The sequence below is a fragment of the Bombus impatiens genome, unplaced genomic scaffold, assembly GCF_000188095.3.
Source record: "Bombus impatiens unplaced genomic scaffold, BIMP_2.2 scf_0146, whole genome shotgun sequence".
Taxonomy (NCBI): domain Eukaryota; kingdom Metazoa; phylum Arthropoda; class Insecta; order Hymenoptera; family Apidae; genus Bombus; species Bombus impatiens.
Genome location: NT_176565.1, coordinates 66,091 through 92,463, shown reverse-complemented (window position 1 = coordinate 92,463; position 26,373 = coordinate 66,091). Strand labels below are relative to the sequence as shown.

At 41.8% G+C, this 26,373-nt stretch overlaps 1 protein-coding gene across 2 annotated transcripts in view; it reads right to left on the bottom strand.

The window, feature by feature from the left end:
- The window catches only part of LOC100748839 (neuroligin-4, X-linked), a 265,718-nt gene extending 244,196 nt beyond the window's left edge, over positions 1-21,522 (bottom strand). For both annotated transcript variants that reach the window (XM_003487262.4, XM_033319287.1), the window contains exon 1: positions 20,780-21,522. The gene's annotated coding sequence lies outside the window, so the exon portion shown is untranslated. The remainder of the gene's footprint in view (positions 1-20,779) is intronic.
- Between the last annotated feature and the right edge of the window lie 4,851 nt (positions 21,523-26,373).

Genomic DNA, 26,373 nt, shown 5'->3' with positions numbered 1-26,373 from the left:
CCGAGGAAAAGAAATCGCAACGTCGTCGAGGAATATTCGAGCGAACGACCGCGACGGGAAGAGTGACAGGCCGGGAAATTGGGAAATTGAACCTGAACCCTTTTATCGAATGCGAATGCCACCCGAGATACTGAAGCCTCTCTCGCGTTGCCGCGCTTCGATTCTCAATGCACTCGAACCGGGATTTGACTGGCGTCACTCCTCTCCCGTAGCTTGGCTTCGCGATTGTTCGTTGATTCAATTAAACGGTATTTTAGGAAATTCTTTGTACTTCCTATTACTTCGAGGAACAATCAGCGGCACGAAGTTAGTTTTCTTAGCTGTATGGTTTCTTGAATATATTTGGATATACTATTTGATCAACCTGTATCTTTGTGGCCTCGAATTTGCCCCAACGTGCTGATATTTTACAACGATGTATGGAACTGAGATTCAACTGTAGTAGAAAGGGTTGAGTTAGACATGGATTACCTATCAAGTTTGGGTTAAGTTTAAGCCCGGATAAGCTTTACGAGGTATTAGTTCCGCTATTAAGTTCGGTGTATTCATACGGACTAGGATATACACAGGTCTCCCCGAGATGCTCAGATGTATGGCTGTCAAGCAGCGCAGTAGAATTTTAAATATCGGCGGTGCAACCGTATAGAGCTGGGGCTGACATGGTGAAATGATGGTTAAGAATTCAAAACATGGGAAAATATACGGAAACCCGGTACACGGCCATAAAATACAGGAGTAGCGTGGTACAACTGAAAAATGATGCATCAAAAAGTATGAAAAATTCTAGTTTCGAGAGAGTTGCAATACAATTTACGGGACACGAAATTTGAAAAGTTAATGTTTCCACGTCGTCAAGCGAAAATGTTTGAAAATCCGTCGCGTCCGCGGCAAAAAATTCGCAAGTGAAATTGCTAAAATGTTCCAGCTCGTTAAAAAAACTACAATGTGTGTTCTCTATGACGATAATTAATGTTCCAAGAATCGCAGCGAATAATAATATCATAATTGGAATATCAGCGTTCTCTGGAATCTCAGATACTCATAAATTGATTTAACAATATTTAATCGTCGATCTCTTGATATCTGCGTTTATTATCACAAAAGATTCTATGATCTTTCTCATTTATTCTGTTCCATCGGATGAACAGTTAAGGATCCTTGGAAAATTGCAATCGCTGGCGATGGACGTCTTTGAGATTCCTCCAAGGGTTTCCAATTCCCTTGGAAGACACGTCTTGGCAATTTTTCCTCGATGAGGACAGAGTTTCGAACGAATTTTCGGTATCCGGCTTCTTCACTTGTCAACGCCTTATCCCTTCGTATCCCCTGTCCCTGGATCTTCGGAATCGTGGCAGATTTTAAATTTTCATATAATCCAGAAAACTCGTTGTCTCGTCCTGATGAAGTTTCGTTCGATAGAGTTTCTGAAATAGGACAGTACGATTCAAATTTTCCAAGAAGCTACACCGATCAATTCACTCTTTCTGTGTATCTACGAAGCGTCTTTGCTTCGTAACCTTTAATTAGATATGACTTTTCGAAAGCACGTTGGGCGAGTTCGTTAATTGCATTGGAAAATGTGAAATTGTCAAGACAATTATGCGCAAGCAATCGATCGGAAATATGAACAAGTAAGCGGGAAACGCAAACAAATAACCAGGTTATGTAAATCAACAATTCGAGAGTATAAACAGCCGGGCGAAAAAAGTTAACAAACACATGGAACAAAAAAAGTGTACTATAAAAAAGAGTATAAATATTTTGCATTATGTACGCTCAAAATCATTCGTCTGAACATACATCATTGTCTAACATAATCAAAAAGTATAAGAGAAGGGAACATGGTAAGATACAACGCGAACTAGACGTCTCTGAAAGAATTCAATTAGAACGAAGAAAGTTGTCGAGAAAACTCACTTACGCTATACCATTTTTCCGACTTACACACAAAGAACGGAGTTGTCTGCGATAGTTTCAACGTTTTTCCACCTTCGGCTCTTACATGTTGGCTGTTTCTCGTATTTCGACAGGCATAACTTTTAAAAAGCTACTTTAATCGAATCGGTTAGGTTGTTGACGATTCAAACTTCGTTCGACTCGTGCCATCGTTGTCATCGATTAGCTGCGTGACTCCTATTTTCGTAACATACGCTATCGCCTTTCGAAGGGACGAAACAACGTCGTACATCCGAAAAACTAAAGTAATAAAAGCAACAGGATATTTTTCTGCGGGATGGAACTTTGGTGAAACCAACGACTCATCAATCTCCCTTAATAATTAAAAAACTTTGATGCATGGGATATCTTCTTAATATCTGATAATCAGTTGTGACGCATTTCCAGCATTCAACCTATTAATTAAACGACCTTTGCGGTAATCCAAGTTATTTATTATTTTACAATTCATGCAGAACGTAAGTCTATTTTTTACACTGTTAAGAAAGATCTATTGCGATCCTTTGACTTTTCCAAGTAATTCTATGCACCTACGATCTCCGTAGAAAGGGCTTCCGTTACCGCATGACACCACAATGTTACGCAATTGTTCCATTTCAGGAAGTAAAAGTTCAAAGGATACGGATGAAACCCACAGCAAGGTATCATTTAACCATAATTGATTCGCGATAGACGTTCGATATATTTTTACAGCCGACCAAGCTACGTTGCAATTTTTCATTTCAATCTCACACTCAACTAACATTTCCATCAACGCTGTACAAAAGGGGAAACAAGAATCAACCTATCTTCGATCGAAAGCAACTTCCAAACCCCGCCCCATCTCTCTCTACGTGACTACACGCGCGAGCTGATCGCGCTGATTCGCGCGTGAACGAGCTGCAAGCGTAACCGTTGCTGAATTTCAACGAAGATCCGGCGTCGTCGCTTCGGATCCGGCGTTGGCTCGCGATGAACAAGCGCAGGATGCTCTGTTTTTAGGCGGCCAGTCGTTTCCTCGACTTTCGTCCGGGGCACGTAATGGCCTGGATGCGGCGCATTCGCGTATTCCAACCAGTCGGTCCTCCTATCAGCTCCGACCGTCACGCGTCAGGAATTGCAAATTAGATTCGAGCGATTTACTCCGAGCGTCTAACACGGAGACGTAGAATCTAAGGTAGCCCAGGCCCGAGGTATCGCTCGCGTCCTCTCTTCCCTGTATCCGCGTTAGATTCCACGGATTCCACGACGATTGTTCAGAGGGCGAGAGACGCGACGCCAGCTAAACCGGAAATTTTACTTATTTCCCTTAGAATTGCTACGTTGTTTGAAAGAAACGATCGGAAAAGAACATCAGGAGAAAATGGTCACAATTGCCTAGAGGAAGGTTTTGAAATTTTAATTTGCCTGCAGCAGGTATTAAAAAATCGTTTTTCATATTCAATTTCGTATTTCATTTCAAGAATAACAGAGTTAACTTATGATCCGCCATTACATAGTTTGCCGAAATAAACACACGTGTTTCGTATGCTACAATTTCCGAGGTGAAGTATTAGGACCTTTAATCTTCGAATGGCCGAATAGCAATCGTTGTTGTTGTTTGCAGCCGGTCAGTTGAAATATCAGAGAGAAGGGGATAGCTAGACCGAATGCCGTTCAAATTGCAGCCATTACCCCGATTGGAGTCACTTCGGATATTTCCGTGTTTTTGTAAGATTCAAGAGTCGACTACCAACATACGAAACGCAGTGAAGTTCGAAGACCTACGCTCTTAAAATTCCATCGTAGCTTTTTGTTCCCGAAACTCGTCAGAAACTACAAACGTTTTCTCTCATTTTTGCCATAGATTCTGCAAAAATCTCCCAACGAGTAACGCGCTACTAATTACGCAAAGGTAATCTCGAATCTCGTTAATTTTCCCTAACAAAAACTATGTGGTAGGAAACAAGAGCTGTAGGTGAAATCAAAAAGAGATATACGACGAGCACTGCGACCGATAATTTTTATATCAAAAAGTATTTGTAAGAACTACCATCGCTAAGAGCAGCGTAATCTTGTACCGGTAGACAAAATTGGTTTACTTCGCGTCTTGGAATTAACTTTTCTTTTAAATAAAGTGAGATTTTAGCGCGTCGAAGAAATGGCTCGTAGGAAACTCGATCTTCTTCATCTTCTTCGATGACTACTCGGCTGTACTTTTTAGTCCCCATTGCCACCATTCCGAAGCATGTAGTTCCTTTCCGTCAACTAGTAGTTTATCGATCACCGCATCGAAGCGTCGCGAAACTACAAATGAGTTTACCCTGCAACTCTCTCGCAAGACGGAAAAGAAGATTGATCGAGCGCCTGACCTACGCACTGTCGATTCAATTGGTCGCAGAGCCTTCTGGTAATAAATCATCGAGCCGCGACATGTCGCGGAACGACTCGTACGAGGCATGTTCTTTATCCGCTCAAAATCGGCCGGAATAGAACAAGGCGCATGGTTCAACCCGAAGATCGTGACAGCTTTGGTGAAAAGCTTTAGAAGGATGATGGACGTTCGTGTTATTTATAATCGGGCCAATCGATAACGATGAATCTCGAGTTAAAAAAGACAGGAAAATCATTTTGCACCGATGCAGCATCAAATGAAAAATATATTTCTCGTTGTGCCTTAAAAATAATTGTAACGACAAGGAATTGTTTTCAATTCGTTTTAACAGTTCCATGTCATTTGAAGAATGGCTTTAAAACACGTGCAACGTTAGCTGGCTTCTGGCATCGAAATTTATTGCACGATAGAACGATCGAAAGGAATTTTTCGATCAAACGTAGCATTAGTTAGAGTTTCCTGTATCGTTTCCTCTCATTATCGTCCTAGCATGCCGTCACCACTACTAATGCGCTACAAAGCAAATTTAATTAGCTTTTCCGATTCATCGATTAATACTACGTTAATTCTATGTTAATATTGTTGAAAACATAGATTAACAAGTACACATAGCGTGTAAGGAATTATATAATACAATTAGATATTGATCAAACGTTATCTACCTAGACGCTTGCACACAAACTCTACTAAATACTCAGTAGTACAAACAGATACTAATTAGACAAACATTGGAATATTCACTCTGCACCAAATTTCTCACGTATCTGTCTTTGCTCAACGTTAGTTTTTATTACACCGATAAAGCGTGACTGTGTCAATAGAAAATTATTTTCGTGTCAGTCGGCAAGTTTCCCTATTAGTTGTTCATCTTCAGTGACAATGGGGAAACAGAAAGTGCGATTCAACCACACGTTACGTATATCTCAGAACGTTTCGGATGGACAGGAATGTAGCAACTCACGTTCCTTGCTTGCATTCCAGAAGCAGGAATGTCTCGGCTTGAGTCGCGAGATGTAAAATGGGAAATGAAGTAAACTTTCGCACAAACAGAGGAATAGAACGTCGAAATTCAAGTTCCGCGACAGGATTCTTTTTTTTTTTTTAATTCGGCTGCGTTTTCCACGTCTTCGTGGTCCAAAACCTCGTTTCTCAGTGACGCGTTACAGAAAAGCGATGGGATTTAAAATGTATGAGCCACACCGCACGAAGCGATATTTTATTCAAAAACCCGAGCGACGCCAGGAACACGTCACCAGGTATTAGGATTCGATAATACGGCCGTGAAGCGTTTTTAACACTGGGGTAAAAGCCAGGGGAAGAGAGGGTTTTGCGCGGACCTCGTTTATTATGGGCGCGGCTCGTGCAAGGAGCGGTTCCGCAATTTCAGCGTTGCTCCTAACGAAATTCGGAGCTTAAGAACGAAATCCAATTTGGCCATTTGAGCATGAAGCGAGGCCGCGAACCACTCCGCCTTAATGCGATTTGCGATATCGCGCGCAGTTTATGGTAAGATAGTCGGTGTCCTTTCGCGATTAGAAGAAAACACTAAGGGAAGACCATAAGGGCGACAAGTTTCCTCGATAATTCCATTCTTTTTTTGTATTTTTGGCTTAAGATCGTCATACGTAATATTACAAAATACAATGGTAATATCTGAAAAAACTAATGTCATTTTCCAGCAGGAAGATCAAACACGAAGTTCTTTCTCACCGGTTAAAGAATTCTTACTATTTCAATTCGCATTTCCATTTCTATATCTTCCTCTAACCGGTCGTTCTAACGAAGTGGTGGTTTCAATTTTGGGGGAAAATCCACCGCCAAGCGGTAACCACCCCAATAAAGAAAACTCTCGCCCTCCCCCTCGGTCTCGTGTCGCTCGATTATTCACGCCAGTTGATCCCAGAATTACACGGACTCCCGAATAAATTTCCGGCGAATACGTAACGAGGATTCGGCCTTTCGCTGCCGATAGAGCCATGAATTTCTGCGCAAATAGCCGCTTATTATCAAAGAGGATCATCGTCGGGCGATAGGGCCGATGCAAGGAACACCGATGCAACACGCTTCGCTTGTGCAACGTGTTTCTGGCCAGCTAACTTTGTTACCCGATCAAACAAAACGTGTAATGCGATGTTAAATCGTGCGGTTCGATCGATCGGATCGCGCGTTGCGCCTTGTAATCGGAACAGTTCTTGTACTGTCAGGAGAATACATATAGAAGCTTATGATTATCATAATTGTCAATAAATCAAGCTTTAACAGTCTAGCGTTTTTCTTCCACAGAAATCATCACCGTTTTTTTGCTCTTTTTCGCTCTAATTAAACGTTCAAATCAGCCGAGTTAATAACTCGAACAAGAAGTTTACTTCATAGCATCATAAAAAGCACGTAAATGTTCCAATTTCCTAGCTATCACGGTAATCCATCTCGCCGTTTATATTATCAACTCTCTGAGGAATAAAAATCGGTAACCGCGTTTAAGGTGGGAAAATTGCGCTGAAGAAACACGGGAGATGGCAAATGTACAGACGGTACAAAGAGGGTAAACGAGAAACGAAAGTGAAAAGCACGAGATTCCAAACGGTTTGCCGCAAAGAAACGAGAGCGCGAGCTCAGTGGATTTTCTGTCACACAATTCCTACTTTTGCTAGAGTCGAGCAGGTATGCAAGTTCTCGCGTTAATTAGAAAATACAGCAAACGGCGAAAGGTCGGGATGGCGTCGAATCACGGATCGTCTGGTCAAAGGGAAAGAATTCTGAGCGTCGGTGTGCCAGAACTATCTGGCGGTGAATTAAAATACTTGGCAAACGACGAACGTTTACCCTGCGCATCTGTCCGCTCGAACTTTTCAGCGAATGGAAATTCGCAAATCATTCTGACCAGCTGCTGGCGAAAGTATCGGAAAAGAAGAAGGAAAGACACGAAAAATATGAGAAATATCTAGAGTATCTGGCGAGTGACTTACAGATTCACTTGCTTTGACTCCGCGTACGATCACAAAACTCATGGCTGTTCGACGTTTGGTCCCTAGCCTTCATCCAATTTTCGCTCCCAATATTGCTTCTAATGCACGACGATCTTCAAGTTTGCAGTTGCTAGTGATGCATGAATAATCCAATAACTCACCTCAGAAAACTGGGTTATCGCACGATATTCTCGTTGGAAAGATTTCGTGTTGCGTTGATCGTTATTAGATGAAAGAACGATTCGAAATAATGCTCTGATTTAAATCACTCTTATCAACACCGAGAACATTCTATTCCTGGACATTTTCAAACAAAAGAAGAACTCCAGAATTACATACGCGAGCAAAAGACAAAAGGTAGCAAGCAACGCGAGAAAATCGAGCGAGTAGGTACGTTAAACCAGATTACGTGTTCCACGAGCAGATTACAGTCGTTGTGTCCGCTGGATTTATTAAGCAGCGTCATATATATTCAGTTGTCAGGCTAGTGTGGTCCACGAACTGAAGAATCGCTATTTCCGATGACGAAAGAGGACAATCGCTACTAGACGTGCACACAATCGGCTGGATACTCCAGAGGGGCGCAAAAAATGGTGGCTGGCATCGATCAAACCTAGCTTCACGCTGTGATAAAGTACCTAAAACGAACATAGCTCTTCGCGATAACTTCTGCGAACGTAGGAGAGGCGGGCTGACAGAGAGGTACAAGACGATGAAGACTGCACCCGTCACGTGTAATTGCGATTCGATTAGAAGCGTAAATCACCGATCTTCGTTGCGGTAACTGACCTCAGCGATTTCTACTCTTAGCTTCGTTCTCGATCGCCATTTATAAAGTTACACGAACAATGGCGAAATTGGTGAAGAATGAAAACAACCATGTAATAAGATTGGTAATAAACTCGAATATATCAAGACTGGAATACATTTGTACGAGTCAGACAGAAAATAGATGAATCTAGACGATACCAGTATTTAAAAAAGATGTTAAACATTTCCAAGTGTTCCTAATTTTATCGATGTATTGAACGTGATGTTTAACAACGTTTTTATCACTTTGTATAATTACCTACGAGCAGCCGCTCACTAAGTTAATTCCTTAGATAAGATAGACGTATGGATCAGGCCCAAGGGGAAACTCCATGTCTACTGATTACCGATGTGCCGATAAACCAGGCTACCGGTTTATGGCATGTCGTTACTATCGTGTGTGCAGAAGCGAGAACCTAACAAATTATCCGGCCTGCGAACGTGCGAATTCAACAGCCATAAATAATTTCAAGATCTCCACTTCCAGCTTCGACGAGACCCAGTAGACGGTGTAATGATTATTTAGAAATTTTCAAAAATAGCAATATCTGACGTCCATGTCGTAAATCCGAGCAACTTAATCGTAGAGATCTAACAAAAGATTTTCAACCACAGGTAAAATAGAAATATAAAGAAATAGCACGTTATCGTACGTACAACGCAATTTCAAGTAACACCGAACCGTCTGGGACCAACAATTTTTCTTTGCTATCAAACGCGTTGCTCAAAACATGGGAGCCCAACACATAATTCCCATGATTCTCAAACAATCCATCACCGACAACCTTCTTACCCCAAACATTCTACTTTCGTTAGCCGGGCATTTTTTTCATTATCCCTTTTGGAGCACGGAACTCGCGAGTTGATCGCATAATGCAAACTTACGCTTTAATCTCAGTCTTGGTCTAAAGCTTCCGGACGGTAATCCTGGAACGACATGGAAATATGAACTCGTAAAGCTATTGAGCAACCGACCGGAAACGGACGGCCATGTAGGTGTGTAGCGGAGCTCGGGACAAGGGGCCACTAATGCTCCTGCGAAGATTTATCGTCACACGCCGCTGGGAATGTTACGTAAGGTTAAGCTCAGGGTCGAGGCGTTAGGATTCGACCTCACCCAGCGATCCCAATGGTGTTGCACTCGTGTAAATCCCAACAAGCCGCTTCTCTTTACAATTATATCACGCAAACAGTCTACGAACTTTGGAAAACGACATTTTCATCTTTACGTCAGTTAGAATGTGACTTCTGGTTTGTAAATCATCACGGACTTACAGAGTTTAAATTGCACCGGACCGGCTAACTAATCCGGAAACTAAGTACTGCAACACGTTACTAAGCACGCCGTAATTGTCTCGAGTTGGAATTTTGCTTGGTTGGGAAATTTCATGTACTGACAGTAGAAGTTATTCGAATTACGCTACTCTGTAGAAATATTTTTAGAACGAATGTTTCGCAGTAGACGAGTAATTCGTGGTCGTTCTATTTAATAAATAAATCTCTTACATGGCTTCTTACGTTAAGTATCCTTCACGGTACGATTAAAGTCTCTCCTATTCTATTCTCGTACTAATCAAACTTATCGTCTTATGCATTACGCAGTATACATTACCATCTTCTTCAGTCGCATGGAACGGTGGTCTGGACACAAACTCCAAGGATTACCTGGACCATGTTACGTAAACGTTGGTCAGGGAACAAGACGGTCGGAGCCGAGTCAGGGACTTATGCCTAACTAATCATTGCTTTGGCGATTAAAGCGGAGACACGATCGAGGAATGCGAACTCTCCTGATGATTCTCCAACGGGTAGCTCCGTGAGCGAACTTGGCCGCCGCGCAACCGACCGCAGATCCGCTCTTCCGTAAAGTTTGCATCAAACGGGTGCTCTAGCTGGCCAGAGCATCGACGAAACTCAGCCTGTGAACTCTCCTAATGTCGTTTACACGTCTGCCTGTGGAGGTTTTTCAGGCCACAGACAAACAGAGTCCGCTAGCCAAACAAGGAGGAAGAAGGAGGAGATGTAGCGGCAGTAGCAAGGCAGAGAGAAAGAGAGAAGGAAAAGGGAAAAAGCAAACTGGCTAATTACAGAGACTTCTCTGTTCGGGCTACTAAATTTGAAGCAAAGCTGGCGCGTTGGAGCGGACTAATTGTAGTGTGAATGATTTACCGCCATCTATGGCTGGTCTTCTTACAAAATTGCCGTACCAGGTATCACGGCTTTATGCTCCTGTGATCATCGCGAGTTGGAAAGTTGACGGACCAGTTCGTTTTCTCTCAAAGTAATCGAAGAAACAGGCAACGTTACAAATTGAATTGCTGATTAAACTAAAACGTACAATAAACGCGAATGTTGGATAATATTTGTTTAACGTAGACAGATATCGAAGGTTTGTTTTCAGAGGTGTAATAACACGACGCTTCGTACGAGGTTCGTTTAAAGAGTGCATCATTCTCTCTCCTCTTAACCTCTTTCACCTGCAATTGTGTTACGCGTCGATCGAAATACTTAAAATAGTACATATAGTACATTATAGCGCGTAAAGCAAAGGGAACGAATACGAAATCTGCGTCGGTCCAACGCACAACTACATACTCGTCCGTTTAAATAATTTTATCGGTTGTTCAGGTAGCAGAAACAAGAATCAGAAACTACGTTGCAGGTGTTCATGTCGACCAGAAAAATCTGACCAAAACAATAATACGGGAAACCCGTACGAACGCCAGGAACAGATATAAGCTGCCTATTAAATCCAGCTTTGAGTCTGAAACTACCAAAAACTAGTCATCGATAAAAACTGCACGATATCTCCATCGTGCTGCCCCATAAACTAACTTTGCCAAACAATTGTACCTTTATATATATTGGTGTTAATCAGAGTTGTGAAAAAACCAAAGCAGAATTTTTGCGTGCTGAACTTCCTGCCGTGTACACGTTCAACTTTCGACACAGATCTCGATAGATTCAAGTTTCGATTTTACGTCCCGAGAGAATTCGACTGTCCCGTTTATCGCGGTTCGCCGTCACCACGTATTTCGCATTATGGTCGATCCCGGCTGCCTGCCACCGGAAACCTGACGATTTAAATTTAAACGAGTTCGCCATGATGCGTGTATGCGTCTCGTTCAACCGCTCCTCGTTTGTGGTAAGATTATTCGCCACTTGTTTCATGGATCATTATATGCGTTTTCGAGTTCAGAAAAGCGAAAACCGAGTAGCCTTCAAACCGCTCTACCACGCGTTGAATTGCCCTTTCAGTTCGGTTGTAGAGGAACGAAACTGATTCAATTCCTGAATTTTGAATATGCAATTTTTCATCTAAACTGGTTCTCGACCAAAACTAGGGAAATTCGGCATCGATTACTGCTCATAACCTGCGATCTTAGAGCAAGCTGCGCACCCTTGGTAAAGATCATAGGTGATACTTCTATTAAAAAGTACGCCTTTTTCATAGAACCATTCGCTTGAAGATGCGATAATAATATCGACTTTCAGCACACTATGAGCTCTCAGTCTGTTTATAAAAAAGGCACTATGACGCAATTAAGGGATAATAATATTTCCATCGACAGTTTCTTTGAAGTTAAATCTACGCTGAAGCAATAAGCGATATAAGCAAGGAATCGACGACCGTATGCATTATTCGACCGCAAATCACGCGCATTCTAGACATCCTCGGCAAACCGCAGCTGAGGCGTTAATTTTACTATTATAACACTTCTATGGAAGGCGGTGGAATCCCATCTCTGGTAAGCGGTATGCACTTGCCGGAGAACGAAGCTGCCAACGACAGAAGTCGATCCTTCCCGACGTTTCAGGTAGAATACTGATAAAGGAATTATCTCGGCGATATTCCATAGCGTGGTACACCTACGACATCATTTCTTATAATACCACCCCGTTGATCCCTCCAAGTGCAAAGGTAAGATGTTTTTGCCAGCTGAATTCTTCACAACACGCTCGAAATCCTTGCGGAAAGCTGTTTAAGTTGTAACCCCTGGCTGAGCCTAGTAACTGTTTGATGCGAGAAAATTGCAAATAGGATTTTAGGGGTGGATTCCTTCACATATTTCCTTTGCCGTCATACTTAACTATCTTTTTATTTTCTTTTCGATAATGCATTATTCTAAAAAATAATACGACAGGTAGGTCAGTGGGCACAACTCTCCTCTAACAATATTCAAGCGTTAATATTCACCGAGAATTTGGTAATTCGTTAGAGTGCGCGGTCACGACATCGTAAAGACGATGGGGAGGCTCGTAAACATTGGCGAATTCATTTTCCCTGTTATTCCCTCATACATATTCGATGGTCTAAGTGAAGGGACAGGCGGCGCGACGGGGATTATGCAAAAGTAGATATTCGCACGTCGTTCATACAGTCGATCTCGCGATCGTAGGACCCTCAAACCTCCGCACAGACGCGTATGTGCTGGTAATCGTTTAATGACGTTAAACGCCGTTCCATGATCCGTATTCAATTAGCGCTAATTCCGCTGGCGAATAAATTTGTGTACAGCTTTTAACAACCAGCGCGCGCTTGTTCCAAACAGAAAGACGGACGAAGGCGATATAACATATTAGGTACTATAATTAATTCGTACCGTTATAATCTATAACGCATCGATGCTAATGCCATTATCTAGTTGGAAATAGATATCTTGAACATGGTAAAAAATTGTTACGTTGGTCGACAGGCGGAATCGCTGATTAGCGAAGGCTGTGTTAATCAGCTGCATGATGACTATTAAATTACGCTCAGGGGTAGCGTATTCGAGCATTCCTTGCGTGTAATTAACACGAAGCACTGAGCATTTGCGAAGCTCAGTCTGTACCGAATACTCGAATCAATGCGTCCCCTACTTATTCATTTCCTTTAATCAAAGACAGCAGCCTGCGAATGTTCTATGTAGCGAAACACGTTCGCTCTCAAAGGATTAATTTCCCTGCGATTATCCATGCTCCAAAGAATCTTTCATTTGCACGTATATATTGTAGTAATCCTCGGCGAAAAAAATGTATTTTATCTAATCGATAGATGTAAATTTGTAAGAAATCTTCTTAATTAAGCAGATGCCAACTCCTCCCAGCTGGTTTATCATCTACACGTTTTCCAGTTCCAAACTGCCCATTGCAACGAGCAATTTGCATCTTAAGAAGCCACGGTTGACAGGTATTCCCCTGGAAGGTATAATTCATCTTCCTTTCGCTGACAAAATTTGTTAGTAGAAACGTCGCCGTAGAGTTTCGGCCGAGTTCACAAAGATCCAGTCGCGCAACAATCATCACAGAAAGAGAGACGACAGTCCCTTCTATGCCGTTGCTTGATGCAAGACGAGGACGGACGCATTGTGTTAAAATGCCCGTTCCCAGGGATTGGTCCGAAAGGAGCTTACTACGTGTACGCAGACGCGGCACGCCAGGTCAGTTCCGCATGGCGGATAGACGCTGGATTTATTGCTTTTGTCGCGGAAATCCCTATGGCACAAAGGCTTGGAAAAATTGCGGGATGACGCGACACACCTAAAGGAACACCGACCGGCCTTTCTTTCTTCCCGGATGATGCATTGGAAATTAGTGGATGTCGCAACTTCCTGCCCGTTGTTTTGTCGTAAAATCTTGTACAGCGGAATCCGCGAGCATAGATCAAATTTCAAAACGAAGAATTAATAGAATTGCACAGAGAATCTCGTGTTCTACTTTGAAGAATCAAGGTGATCGAACTTGAAGCTCGAGTATGTATCTCGAACGTGCACCAGCATCCTCTTCATCCCTAACATCACGACAGAGAAACAATTCCATCGTAAATATCAATGACTAGAGGTTGCGCAAACACGCGGTCCATCAGAATTCATCGGCATCAGAATACTCCCTGTTTCGCTGTCTCGCTCATTCTCTCTCTGTTTCCGTCTACTCGTAGAAGATAGGATCGAGGACATTTCCGAGATGTTCTCGAAAATCACCGGAGTATCTTGAGGCCGATGCTAATGCCCTGATGCGACATCTGCACCCTCGAGACGTCACGCAGATATGTCGAGTATCTCCTGGACATTACTGCATATATGCGACGGCAGACATTTCGCGGCCGGAGCAAGAACAGCAGGAACAAGTGGAAGCTCGAGTGTCGGATGGGGGATAGAGGTTGGTGGGAGGACAGGAACGTGTTATTGCACGGCGAAGAACTCATCAACGTGTTCCAGGCCGCGTGTTCGTGCTCGTTCGTGTGCACGTAGACCAGGGCTAAGCACAAAGGCATCAGCCAGCTCGTCGAACCGCTCGCGAACTGAAAATCCATGTGGCTGTGAGAGATGTATATAGATAGGAAGCTACGGTTACGTGTTCATCCTCTTCCTGTCTTTCTCTGCTATATGTGTATGTACATTGTACATTCTATGCAACAGCCGTATCTTAGTCTCTTCATCGACGAGGAGCGTTATCGCCCACTTAAGGCAATTTACTTCTCGGATCACTTGCCAAAAGCGAAAGGAGCCGACCGATCGATGCCACCTGAGAGACGAATTCTGAGTTATCTTCTATATCAAAGGCATTTGAAAACGTTCCTGGTGATCTTTCACTCTAACCATATACTCTACACTCCACCTGGCTACTTCTACTGCCACGCTATGTTTGCTACTCCTATCCGTAGTAGAGACGCCCGGTGATTTTAACTAGTAGCAATTTAACTCGAATAATAATTCTATCTGCAAGCAGCCACGTGTAACTATCTCTCGATTCGTTTCTTTTTCCAAAATATCCGACACGAAAGGTCGAAATGGATCCTCTTATGAATGGATCTTCTCTTAAAATCGAAGATATTAAAGAGCCACGTGGATACGCTTTCCACCAGACGTCTATTATTCTCAATTGACACAGTAGAGAACGAGCGAACAATGACTTTTCCTATTCTTTCGTACAGAGAAGAAGAGCCAAATTAGTCGGCATCTATTTTTTTAGCACACAAAACTGAGCACGATATATCGACTGCACTCTGTTTCGGAAATCACCGCTTTATCAGAGGTCAACATCGAATTCGAACCTTTATTCGTTTACGATATCAGATTTCTACGAAGAAACACGAAACTCTGGGAGTACTCGATATTTATCAATCTATGAAAACTTTTGAAATATTACTAGAAGATAAACTAGAATAGCAACCGGAAAAATTGTAGACGTCAAACTTTTCCATTTCTTTCGAAAGGTCTATAGAATTCGTCTATTCAATGGAAAATTCGTGAAACGTCTCGACATTGGTCCAAGATGTGCTGGATTAAATGTTCCATCCAGTTCTGTAGTCTCTATGAGAGACGATCGCTGATTTATAGAAAAAGTTGCCGGATTGCTCGAAAGCTTATTTGGTGGGGTGCTTGGAAAGCTGCAAGAGGACTTTGCCGGAGCTCGATGACCCGCGTTCAAGAAAAGTTTGTCGCACGGAAGAGCCTCAAAACTGTTCCAGGTTCTCCACTACAGAATTCGAGGGTCAGCGATCGAAACACAAAGACCACAAGATCGATGCAGTGCCGAAAATTTTACGATTTAATTTCCATCGGTCGTGACACGCGATAGTTCTATTCGTGACTTCCAGCTAACATGGCAACTGGCCAAACGCGAAATGCACGAAATGACGTGGCACCATCGCTCTTTCTCTCTTCATCTCCCGGTGAAAAATGTTTCGTTTTACGGTCTAACTTTAGATCACCGTTTAAGCAACATATCGTGAACACGACCGCTGAAAGCTCTGACGATTTCTGGCCGATCGAACTTGGCAAAACACTGTAGCAAACCCCATCTACTCTCCTACCGTCCGTTCCTAGAATTGTTTTACTCTGATTGTGGCATGAACATTTAGGGACCAAATGTTTTTCGACGTTTATCGACAACTCACGAATGATGAAGCTTTGAGAAATGTAATTTTTCAGAGAAAAGAGATTTTAATTACGACGACGATAAACTACGAGGTTTTTACACATTCTATGTGTCAGAAGTATGAAATTTGTTTCGTAAATCCAGCATAGCAGGAAATTATTCGCTTGAAATCGTTATTTCGTTTGTATATAGTAATATAAAGTACTTTTGAAAACGTTATATTCGTTTTGGGCATCGTTGTCTATTAACCAAAATGGGTAGAATGGATTCCACGATCGAGGGAGCACATCGAAATCACGAGAACGATCTTCCACTAACCGGTTGGCGGCGAGTTACGATCGATGGAACAGTAAAAATAATCTCTCGCCACGCGGAAAGCGAGAGACGAGATAGCGACAGGTATGGCGAGAAAAATAGAAAAACAGAGGAACAGGGGAATGGCCCATAGCGTTGAAATTTTAAAGCGACCGGGGAACCAACGACGAGGTCATAAACTTTCATTCCGATTTGGTAGTGGTAGCGAAAGGTGAAAAATTACCGACTGTACTCAACTCTTTGTCTGCCGATTCGTTTCGCACAGTAGAACTTGATCGAGTTCGATTTGAATCGAATCCAGCACTTTAAACATTGGTGAGAAATCGTCCTATCGATTTGAATTTAAATGCTCGATATGATGCTTCCATGATTCGAAATCGAAATTTCACGATTTGAGACGAGTTTCGACAAAACTTCTCAACTTTTGATACTACCAGTTCGTTCATACACAACGTTCATTTTAATAGCTTTTGCGATCGTACGCGATGATCACGTTGGACCCACCCGTTTAATCGTCGTAAATGATGGCGTGAGTCCAATGGCGATTTCGACGATAGAACAAAATTTCTCCTGTCTACGTATAGAGAACGGCTCATTTATCTTCGACGACACACGGTGGAGCATGGATTACGTGCTTCGAATGCTTACGATCCCTTCTGTCGGGGATCTCGTTGGGAAAGTGCCGCAATATTCTCCGGTGTATGTTAAACTTTAGAAAACAGGCAACCTAGAAGAGCGGATTTCAATATCTATCGTTGAGACATCGATGGAACAAGAAGTGTTCGAGTAGGAAAGCTTACGCGTAGATATGCATCGATTTAAGCGACATTCCGCTCGAACAGACACAAAAAATGATTAAAAACGAGGAAATACGGTACTTAACGGAAGGATTAACTGGTATCTTGATGCTGGCTTGAGTATTCTAATCGCGAGGTTTATCGATTGTAGAGGGATTCGATGGTCTAGTGGTCTACCGATAGAGATGTACAATTATCGAGGACTCTAAGGTTGAAGCGGTGTAGTCATCAAGTGCTTCGTGACTGAATATTGCAGTTAGTTGAAAGTTCTAATTGCGGCGTATTATCCACTTTGAGAACTCTAATTGCATTTCCTGCTACTGCAGCTTCTGAAGATTCTTTCTGCTTCGATTGCCGAAACATCGAGTACCCTTTCATGACGATTTTCAAAAGTGTTATTGCTAATTATGTGCTTAATTATCGCGATACTTCAATCGCCAAATAACCGAGTCTGCCAGTCAAACTTTCAGCGAAATTCATCAAAACTCTACCAATTCATCCTGTACTTTATATTCGTTATTCGATTCGCATAACTCCATTTATATTCCATTGTGCGTTTAAATTCCAAGATCCTCGAATCCTTCTAAACTACGAACTGAATAAAGCTTACCATGGGATGGTATACACACAAACCGCAAGTTTTGATGAAATGCGTCTCTCCAACGATGACTCGAGTTCCTACGTCTCGCGGAATCGAGACACGAGCATGCGTCTCAACGACAAGACCGAAGACGAACTGCCTCTTTGACTTCGCTCTCTCTAACCTTTCTTTGATGGCTGCTTCACGACTTCGTTCTCCTGAAACGGATTGCTTCTCGCCGCATAATCATACCCCAGGCTTGTTCCTTTCATTGCCGCCTCCGCTCCGATATTGATTCAACATCCCCTTTGTTTTGTTTGATCTAATACCAGCCAGCGTGAACGCGAGACTTAACTTTCCGGCCCAATACACTACCCCTCGAAAGATATTGCGTCTGTATCAATATCCAGTTCTGATAGCGAACGGTTGGGATATACCAGTGGGAATATTCCCCCGATATATCGTGCCGATATTTGTCCTACGTTTTATCTAAATTGACGTCTCAAGCGACGTTTTTGCTGGTTTTTTTTTGGTACTACCGTTAAAAACAAGCGAATTACTGCGAATTTTTAAACGAACAAATCAAACCGTAAAGGAATCAGCTTACTGTGCGGTTTAACAAGATTCCCGACATTACTTTCTATTTTTCGAGAACATAGTGTTTATCGAGTTTTATGTGTATCTACATGCGCATAGAAATACATTAATGATATCAACTGTTGAATAATATAATTAAAATAATTCCATGTGCAATTACGAATATTCTGAACGTATCATTTCATTTCGGTAACCCTTCCAATGTATATGGAATATTAAATATGTCTTTGAAATATTACATTACATTGGGTAAATTAATGGATTTCAATTCGGGTGTATGTAACCATGTTTGTTGTAACAGAGATTCATCCGGTAGGCAAATATAAGCAACCATAAAAATATAAATATTTGTCGAGACCATGCCCCGTATCTCGTCGATCAAGTATGTGGATGAATATCCAAATAAAAAACTGTATCGAATCCATGCGTATTTCGTGTTTTCAAAGGAATGTCTTCTACGATAAATTCGGGAGATTCTTAAACTGCGTCCTGAACAACTGCAGTGGTTGACGTTTCTCACATTTTCAGATGTTAACGTTCCGAAACGGACAAATCGTTGTGTATATTTGTCGACAAATGTTTGGCATACATTTATAACTCGGATGAAAACTTGCAACTTGCCATCGAATGCTCGACGTAGTCGACTTTTAATTTAGGATGTTTCACGTTCTAATGAGGCGAATCATAAGCAGAGTATAAGTTTAATACCTCGATCGTGAAGTTTTTGATATCGATACGAAGTATTGATACACTTGAATGATTAATTAGAATGAATCATGCGTCAATCAAATATGAGATATTAAACGTTTCGCTACCAATTATTGCAAGCTTCACAGCGATTGTTCAATATTTCACATAACATTGATTATAAATTAAAGCATGTAATGGAATCCGAGTCAGCGATATAAACTAAACTAAATGAATTTTGGACCTACACGGAAAAATACTACCGTGTTTTATAACGAAATGTTGCAATTTCGGAGCGTCGAAGAATCCTGGTTCGAGCTTGCGACTATGACATTCGGTACATCTCTACCAATCGAATGTCTAACTAAATTTTCAGTAGACGATGCTGCATCGAATTCGACTCGATTTCGCGTTTCGATTCGACTATACAGCACAAGGAATCTAAGTCGAACTCCTCTTATGTATGTAGCTACACAGAAATACGGTTGTGTTTCTCCGAATCTAGTTAACAAAATTTGCCGATGCAACATGCACCATAAACTACACATATCTATAAAATGTAAATAGCGAGATTCAATTCACTTGCACGAATCTAATATCGGGAAAGCTAACAAATGCTAGGGACAATTTTTGCAACTGGTAACAATATAATAAGTAATATCGTTCGACCATTGAACGCTAGCTTCGAGCGTCTGCCTTGTCGCATACCGAAAGCATCCACTTCGTACTTTCTTTCTTCCCGCTTTACCAAGTAAGCGACATCGAAATTCTTCACGTCGAAAAGTTTCCGGCGCGAGTAATTAAGACCTTACAGGCGTGTAATGGCCGCATAAATCGGCCGGCCGTAACTTGTAATCCACTTTCGAGTTCGCGAGGAACATCGCGCCACCACCGCCACCTCCGCCGCGTTACACGTAAATTTCCCTGCCGGTTTATGCAAATTATTGATGGAACCCGGGGCTAATACATTGTCGCGCGTGCAACCGGAACCGCCGACGAACTCACACATTTATACAAGGGGAAAGGGGGCAGGGAGGGAGGGAGAGGTCTGGGTGTCGATACATTTTCCGAAGGAATTACGAAAGCTCGCCTTCTTCCCCTTCCATTTAAATACCGCATAATAGCCCGATAAATAAACATCGCGCGATACCATAGCTTCGCAGACCGTGCGAAATTTATTTTCGACCGAGCTGGATCGAAAATACGACGCCAAAGGGGATGAGATCTGGAATAAAGCTTGTATGGGTTGCGATCGCGGGACCGATGATAAATGGAAATATTACCAGATATAATATACTATCGTGTTGAAAACTGGTAAAATATGATTTTCGGTTTATTCCCTGTAAAAAACACGTGTAGAATATGATTAACTGATCGAGTATATGATAAAATATCATAGGCGTTCGGATTAAATCCCTCTTTACTTGAAACACACTGTATACACGTGTATATGTATAGAACGACAAACAATCAAAAAATTTCTGATAACCGCTCTAGAATGAGTAGACATGTGATTAAAGAGTCGCAAGATCAAAGGGTAAAAAATATCGATGGTAGGACCGTTCGATGTATAGGCATAATTCTCGAATCTCAAGCGGCCGAGCAAAATCAGTTTCACGCAGACGCGCCGAAACTTGAACGCGAACGAGTCTCCGAGGCCGAATCCATCACTGTCAACAATCCGATTGCATTAGAGAGACCGCGGGGCGGACGATCAATTCCGAAACATTCTTACCAAGTACTACTCCGAATACCGTATGGGCGATCGGGCGTTTCTGCTAATTAACCTGCGCACCTAGTAGGCTATCGAATCTACCACCACAAATGTAGAATCACTTTGTTGTCTCAGACTCACCTTCAGATGCTCACGATGCTAGCTCCGCCGTGTCTGCACTATACAACACATATACACACGAGGAAGCGGGGTACGGTTGCACGAAGCACGCGATCCACGAGATTCCAATGTCGAAGGGTAGATCGAAGCTATGTTTTCGATACTCTTGTCGACTGTTGCTGAACGATTCGTGCTTGATTTGCATAAATGCTTCGTCGCCACGACACTGTTTCTCGGTTCCCGCTACGCGAATCACAGCTTCACGAAAATTATCACACGACACTGATGACCAACAAGCGAACACAATCACCGAGTGAGAGCAGCTCTATATATACATATACATATGTATATATGTAACGAGCGTGTCACGTTGTCGTTCCACGATTGCCGGATTGTTCACTGTTCGCGCGAGTAACTCTATCGTTTGATCCAGCCTGTGCTGCCAATGAGAAGAACGTTTCCGGTTTGAACAACAGCCTCGACTGGATCAAACGTCATTTCGTTGCAGAAACCCGTGCATCGTTCCGTCACGTTATTGCCGATACGTACGCGACGTGTCGCCGCGATCTGTCTCCGCGACAGTACACGATATCCGACTGAAATATTTCGAAAAGTAACACCGATATGCGCAAGACGAGGGATATATGAACACTGTGGCACACCGAGGAAACACGGACACGGAAACAACAAGCCAAGTAACCCGGTACACAACACGTAACGTCGCCTCGAAGCTCGCGAGACGGACTACGGTACGAGAATGAGAAGGTCTGCGAGCATTCGCGCATCGCGACGCCAGAGACACCACACTATCCCCGGCGAGGCGAAGCGCGCCACGGTCGATTCTGCGGTTCCCACCTACCGACCGAACTGTACCTACCCTTCCTTATAGCGGTTCTTTTAATTTATGTTACACATTTGCCTTTTTTTTGCCAGCCATTTATTTTCGATGATCTTCCTAATCTCCTTTCAAGTTTTTCGGACAGGAAGAGAAATTCCGTTATGGTTCTTGAAAATTTCGCACCGCTATATTTTTTAGTTTCCATTTTCGGTTAGGATCAGTTTAGCATACATCAATGTAGTGTAAATATTTACTAGCTATTGAAAGTTATATATATATATATCCTTCGAATTCTATTCATTTTGCGTATGTTGAAAGTAACTGTTTGGATTGAACATACGATGATAGCAAGGATAATTTTGCATTTGTTTACGTTTTAACCCATACAATTTTTCGTATCTGCTAAAGTTCTAGAGGAAGTAGTTTAGTGAAATCCATTGACATCTTTGAAACAGGATGAAATATTCAAGAAAAAATACAAAAACCAGTCTTGGATAGTGAAACATCGGCAAAGCTGATCGAATCGCGCCGCGCAGACTCCACTAGAGGAGAGACAGCTGGTATTGATTCAGTTCTACCAACGGAAGGATACTTTTTGGTAACTTTGTCGTATATCTAGGGACACTAATACGAAACACTTACAGATTGAAGTTCTTCAAATAAAGTTCAATCGATTTTCTTGCATACATTTTACAAAAGGTACTCTTTTCGATTAGAAAAGCTGAAAGTAGCTTGATAAGTAGATTTACGTTCGGATCATTAATTAACTTGTTCTATTGGGATCAATGGTTCAATGTACTTTGAACGTACCCAAGAATCGTGATAAATATGCCAGAGGTGTATTATTTTGAACTAGGCCGATTCTTTTAGATCGAAAGTAATTCGAAGAATCTATCTTGTGTCTAGAATCTAAAAAATAAGGTACTTTTCAACAAATTTTTACAGGAAATTTAAAACGTCAAACGCATATCTTTCGATACAAAGAATTATCAGCCGTCCAGTGGAAAATTAAAGTGAAAAGTTTTATTAGCCGGAAAGTTCAATGAATGAAAGTTTGCTGCAACTTCCCATAGAAGTTCCTTTAAATGCTGTTCCTTATCACGAATTCTTGTGTCGGCTGGAGTTACGATGGGTTTCAACGACGAAGGGGAACCGAGACAGTTTAAACGTTTCCTCATTCAACATGGCGCTGTTTTGCGCGATCACGGCGCGTAAATTTACCAAATCTCAAGGAAATATACACGACAAAGGCAACCAGATGTTGGTAAAGAAACCGCAACTTCGTCGCCTTTCCCCTCTGGTAGTTTTGTTGAACTCGCACCGGATTAAAATTTCATAGATTCAAGGCAGATTTCAATTTTTGATTGCTCCTCTTACAGCTCGGTTTTTCGTCCACACGAAGCATGACACAAAGGCGTAGTCTGCTAACTTTCCAAGGCTCACGGTTGTCTCTTAAGTTATCAAACTAAACTTCCTCCTTGCTAAAGCACGAGACCAAAGAACACTTAACCGCGGAGATTTTAACCAGGAATTTAAAACAATTACAACTTTCAAGTAATTTTAAATTTCCTTTATAAACCTCTTTTTAATGTAATAAAATGCCCCAAGTGAATTTATCCATCATGCTCCAACTACACCCTGAATCTATCCGGTGATTTAAATTTCTTAAAAAGTCGTAGTCTCTCGCTACGCGTACAGTATGTTCGAAAAAAACCTTCGATACGACCCATTTTCCCACCTTTTGGTTCCCACCTGAGGTTTCTAGGAAGAAGCTGCATCTCTGGCAGAAGTTGAAGAATCCCGTCTAATATAGAAGGGCTGCTGGATGGCATTCGTGCGTCTTTCGAACGAAAGAAATAACGAAGTATTGTGGTGGCATTTGGGCTGCGATTCCTACCCACTTTCAGCGAGTTTCTGTCTGCCGTTGTCTACGGAAAACCGCGGATCTTGTGGTATTTCTTTATCAAAATCCGTGGTCTTTGCTGAAAGGAAGATTTAAGCGGCAACGGTCCTTAGTCGTCTCGTGTTTTCAATGAATCTTCTATTCTTTCCTTTGCACTTTTCTTTTTATATAACATTGGCATTATCGTACATTTTATACGAATCGAAGAAACTTTTAAGAAGATACGAGATATATCCGTGTTACAAGAGCTAAAAATTAATGGCCGAGGAAAAAGTTCCGTGATTAATACTTGAATATTAATATGTGTACATATCATGAAGTGCAAACGAACACGCGATCATATTCATAGTGACGCTGCTAACTTCCAGATGGATCCAGTTAGCTGACGAGGACCTGCATGGCAGTCGACGCGAAATCATTTCGTGAAACTAGCAAACAACTCACGTGTTGGTGTCAGTTTCTTAAACTCATCCCAACGGTTGTTCCTGTGACCGAATTGTTGGGACGTAGAGACGCGCCGGCTGGTTCAACTTCCGATCGACATCTCGGCGCACGGTCTTCTCGGGAGAATCTGAACTTACTACTTAGTTCTTGGTCATCTGCGAACACCTGTACCCGTAGTATTTTAATTAAACGCGTCGTCTATATCTTTGTCTGATCGATAAACGACAATTGCTCGTCGGTGAGAATAGGTAACACGCTTCTCTCATTGTTGCCATATTCCTTGTAGCTTCCATCGTTGTTCGTCGAACGAAAACAACATGGAGGTGTACCTTAAACGCGTTAAACAACAACTGTAAGAAATACAGGTCTTTATGGAGTTCACATATGGAACTCATTTTTAATCGTTGGGGAGAGCATATATACACATGGCTTTTACATAGAAAAATTGTAAATAACGTCTTTCTTTACAATATCTAGCCCATTTTTATCTTTTTATTAGTTAGCGAGTATGGTCTCTGATATAAATAGTTATAAAATTTCTACTAGGATATTTTATCTTATTAACCGTTTTGTTGAAGTATTCTGCAAGGTTAATTTAACTTATATTAGAAATAACTTTCTACACCGCATACGTTGTTTTGCGCGTTTAATATACTACTAAATTCGTACACATTGTACAGAAATTCGATTATATTATTTTCGATTACTAAAGTTTATGTTTTTCTGAAATCAAATATCCTCTATGTTTATTTTAGCTAGCCATTTGATAATTTCAAAAGACAGCATTCTCTTTATATACTAAAACGAAGTAGCGATCGCGAGGATTAGAATTATCCGAACAGTAAGGGTTTCACAGGGAATCACGGGAAACGAAGTCGACGTTCCGAACGTCGAACGGCCGCGGTTTAACGAGAGAAATCCTTGGGGATGTGTTCCGGAAAGGTGAGTCGTGGTCATCGAGCTCCTGGTACGGGATCAGTACAACGAAGGACGTGGCAGAAAGAAAAAGAAGACTAGCAGCACTACGACCACGAAGAAGAAGAAGAAGAAGAAGCGCGTAAAGCTGACACGAGAAGACGGGCAACAGGAAGCTTTCGGCTACAGCCAGCCCACAATAATCCCCTCCCGGAAGATGAATCACCCTGTCGACCGTCTCTCAAGATACGCTGATGGCGAGATAGAAGCAACTGAAAGAAGGTGTCTGGCTTCAGAAACAGCTGCTGCCACTACCTAACGTAAACTCTTTGTGTTGGACGCGAAATTCAGCAACAGTAGCAACAGCAATCTCCAAAGTCCGAAGAAAATAAATGAAAACGCAGCGTGAGATTCAATTTAGAGGGGCGAAGGTGAAACAAGACGTAAGGCAGAGGGTGTAGGTAGAACGAAAGGTACCTCTGCGAAAGAATAGTATCTGACCGACTGTCAACTACTAGCCAAGTAATTCCGCTTCTACTACCGACCCGTTGAAAGCTCACTCGCCAGCGTTCATGTAATATAATTAAATGAAATTGCGCACCACTACCTCCTTTGAGTTCACTTGGTCAGCTACATGGAGCTCCTTCATCCGCTGTAAATAATTTTAGAACGAGTACGCTATAGCTGTATTTTGAAAGACATTTTGAGAAGTGAAAAGCATGGTCGACATAGAAATTTGAGAGAATAATGTCCAGGAACCGATTAAATCGATAAACGAAAATAATAGGTGGTCCTTAATTTTTGGTTTCCTATTGTTTGTTAATATACGGGCTTCATTTATTTTGTAGGTTCTCCATTCGTTTCGTTATAATACATTTATAATCATACATAATTCTTTTACATAATGAAGCAGGAATTCTATGAAACATGCGTTCAAACAGTGTTCTTTTTATATAATATAATTCATACTCTGTCGAAGTCAAAGGGATGGTAATAAAGGGAATGAGAGCGTAAAAAATGAAACGGACGAGAAATAGTTAAGAGAATGTTGATTTGCAATATTCTCTCGAATGGACTGTTCGTAATCCAATTTCTTGCAAAATAAGCCATAACCTATATAAATTAATGTAATAATCAATTACTTGCAAAACAAATTTCTCTTCTGTCTCTTTCTGCAACTCTTTCGTCATTCTCGTTCTGCATATTACGTGAAATTATACTTAATTTCACATTCGACGATGTAGCTATTCATCTTTAAAAAAAAAATGTTGACTAGCTTACCGGAGATACGGGAAAGCTAATGTCCTACGGAGAAATGTACGAAACCCCAGAGAAAAGGGATTTGCGTGTAGTAACGGACTGGGGGAGTGACAGCAACGTTGTACGCGGCTCTTGTATCCGCTGCCAAAGTGGAAATAGAATGAAACACGAGGGCTCCGATTCGACACAAACAACTAAATAGAAATTTGTAACGAACGGCCAGCAAGAGAGGCGGAATGAAACAGAAACGAAAGC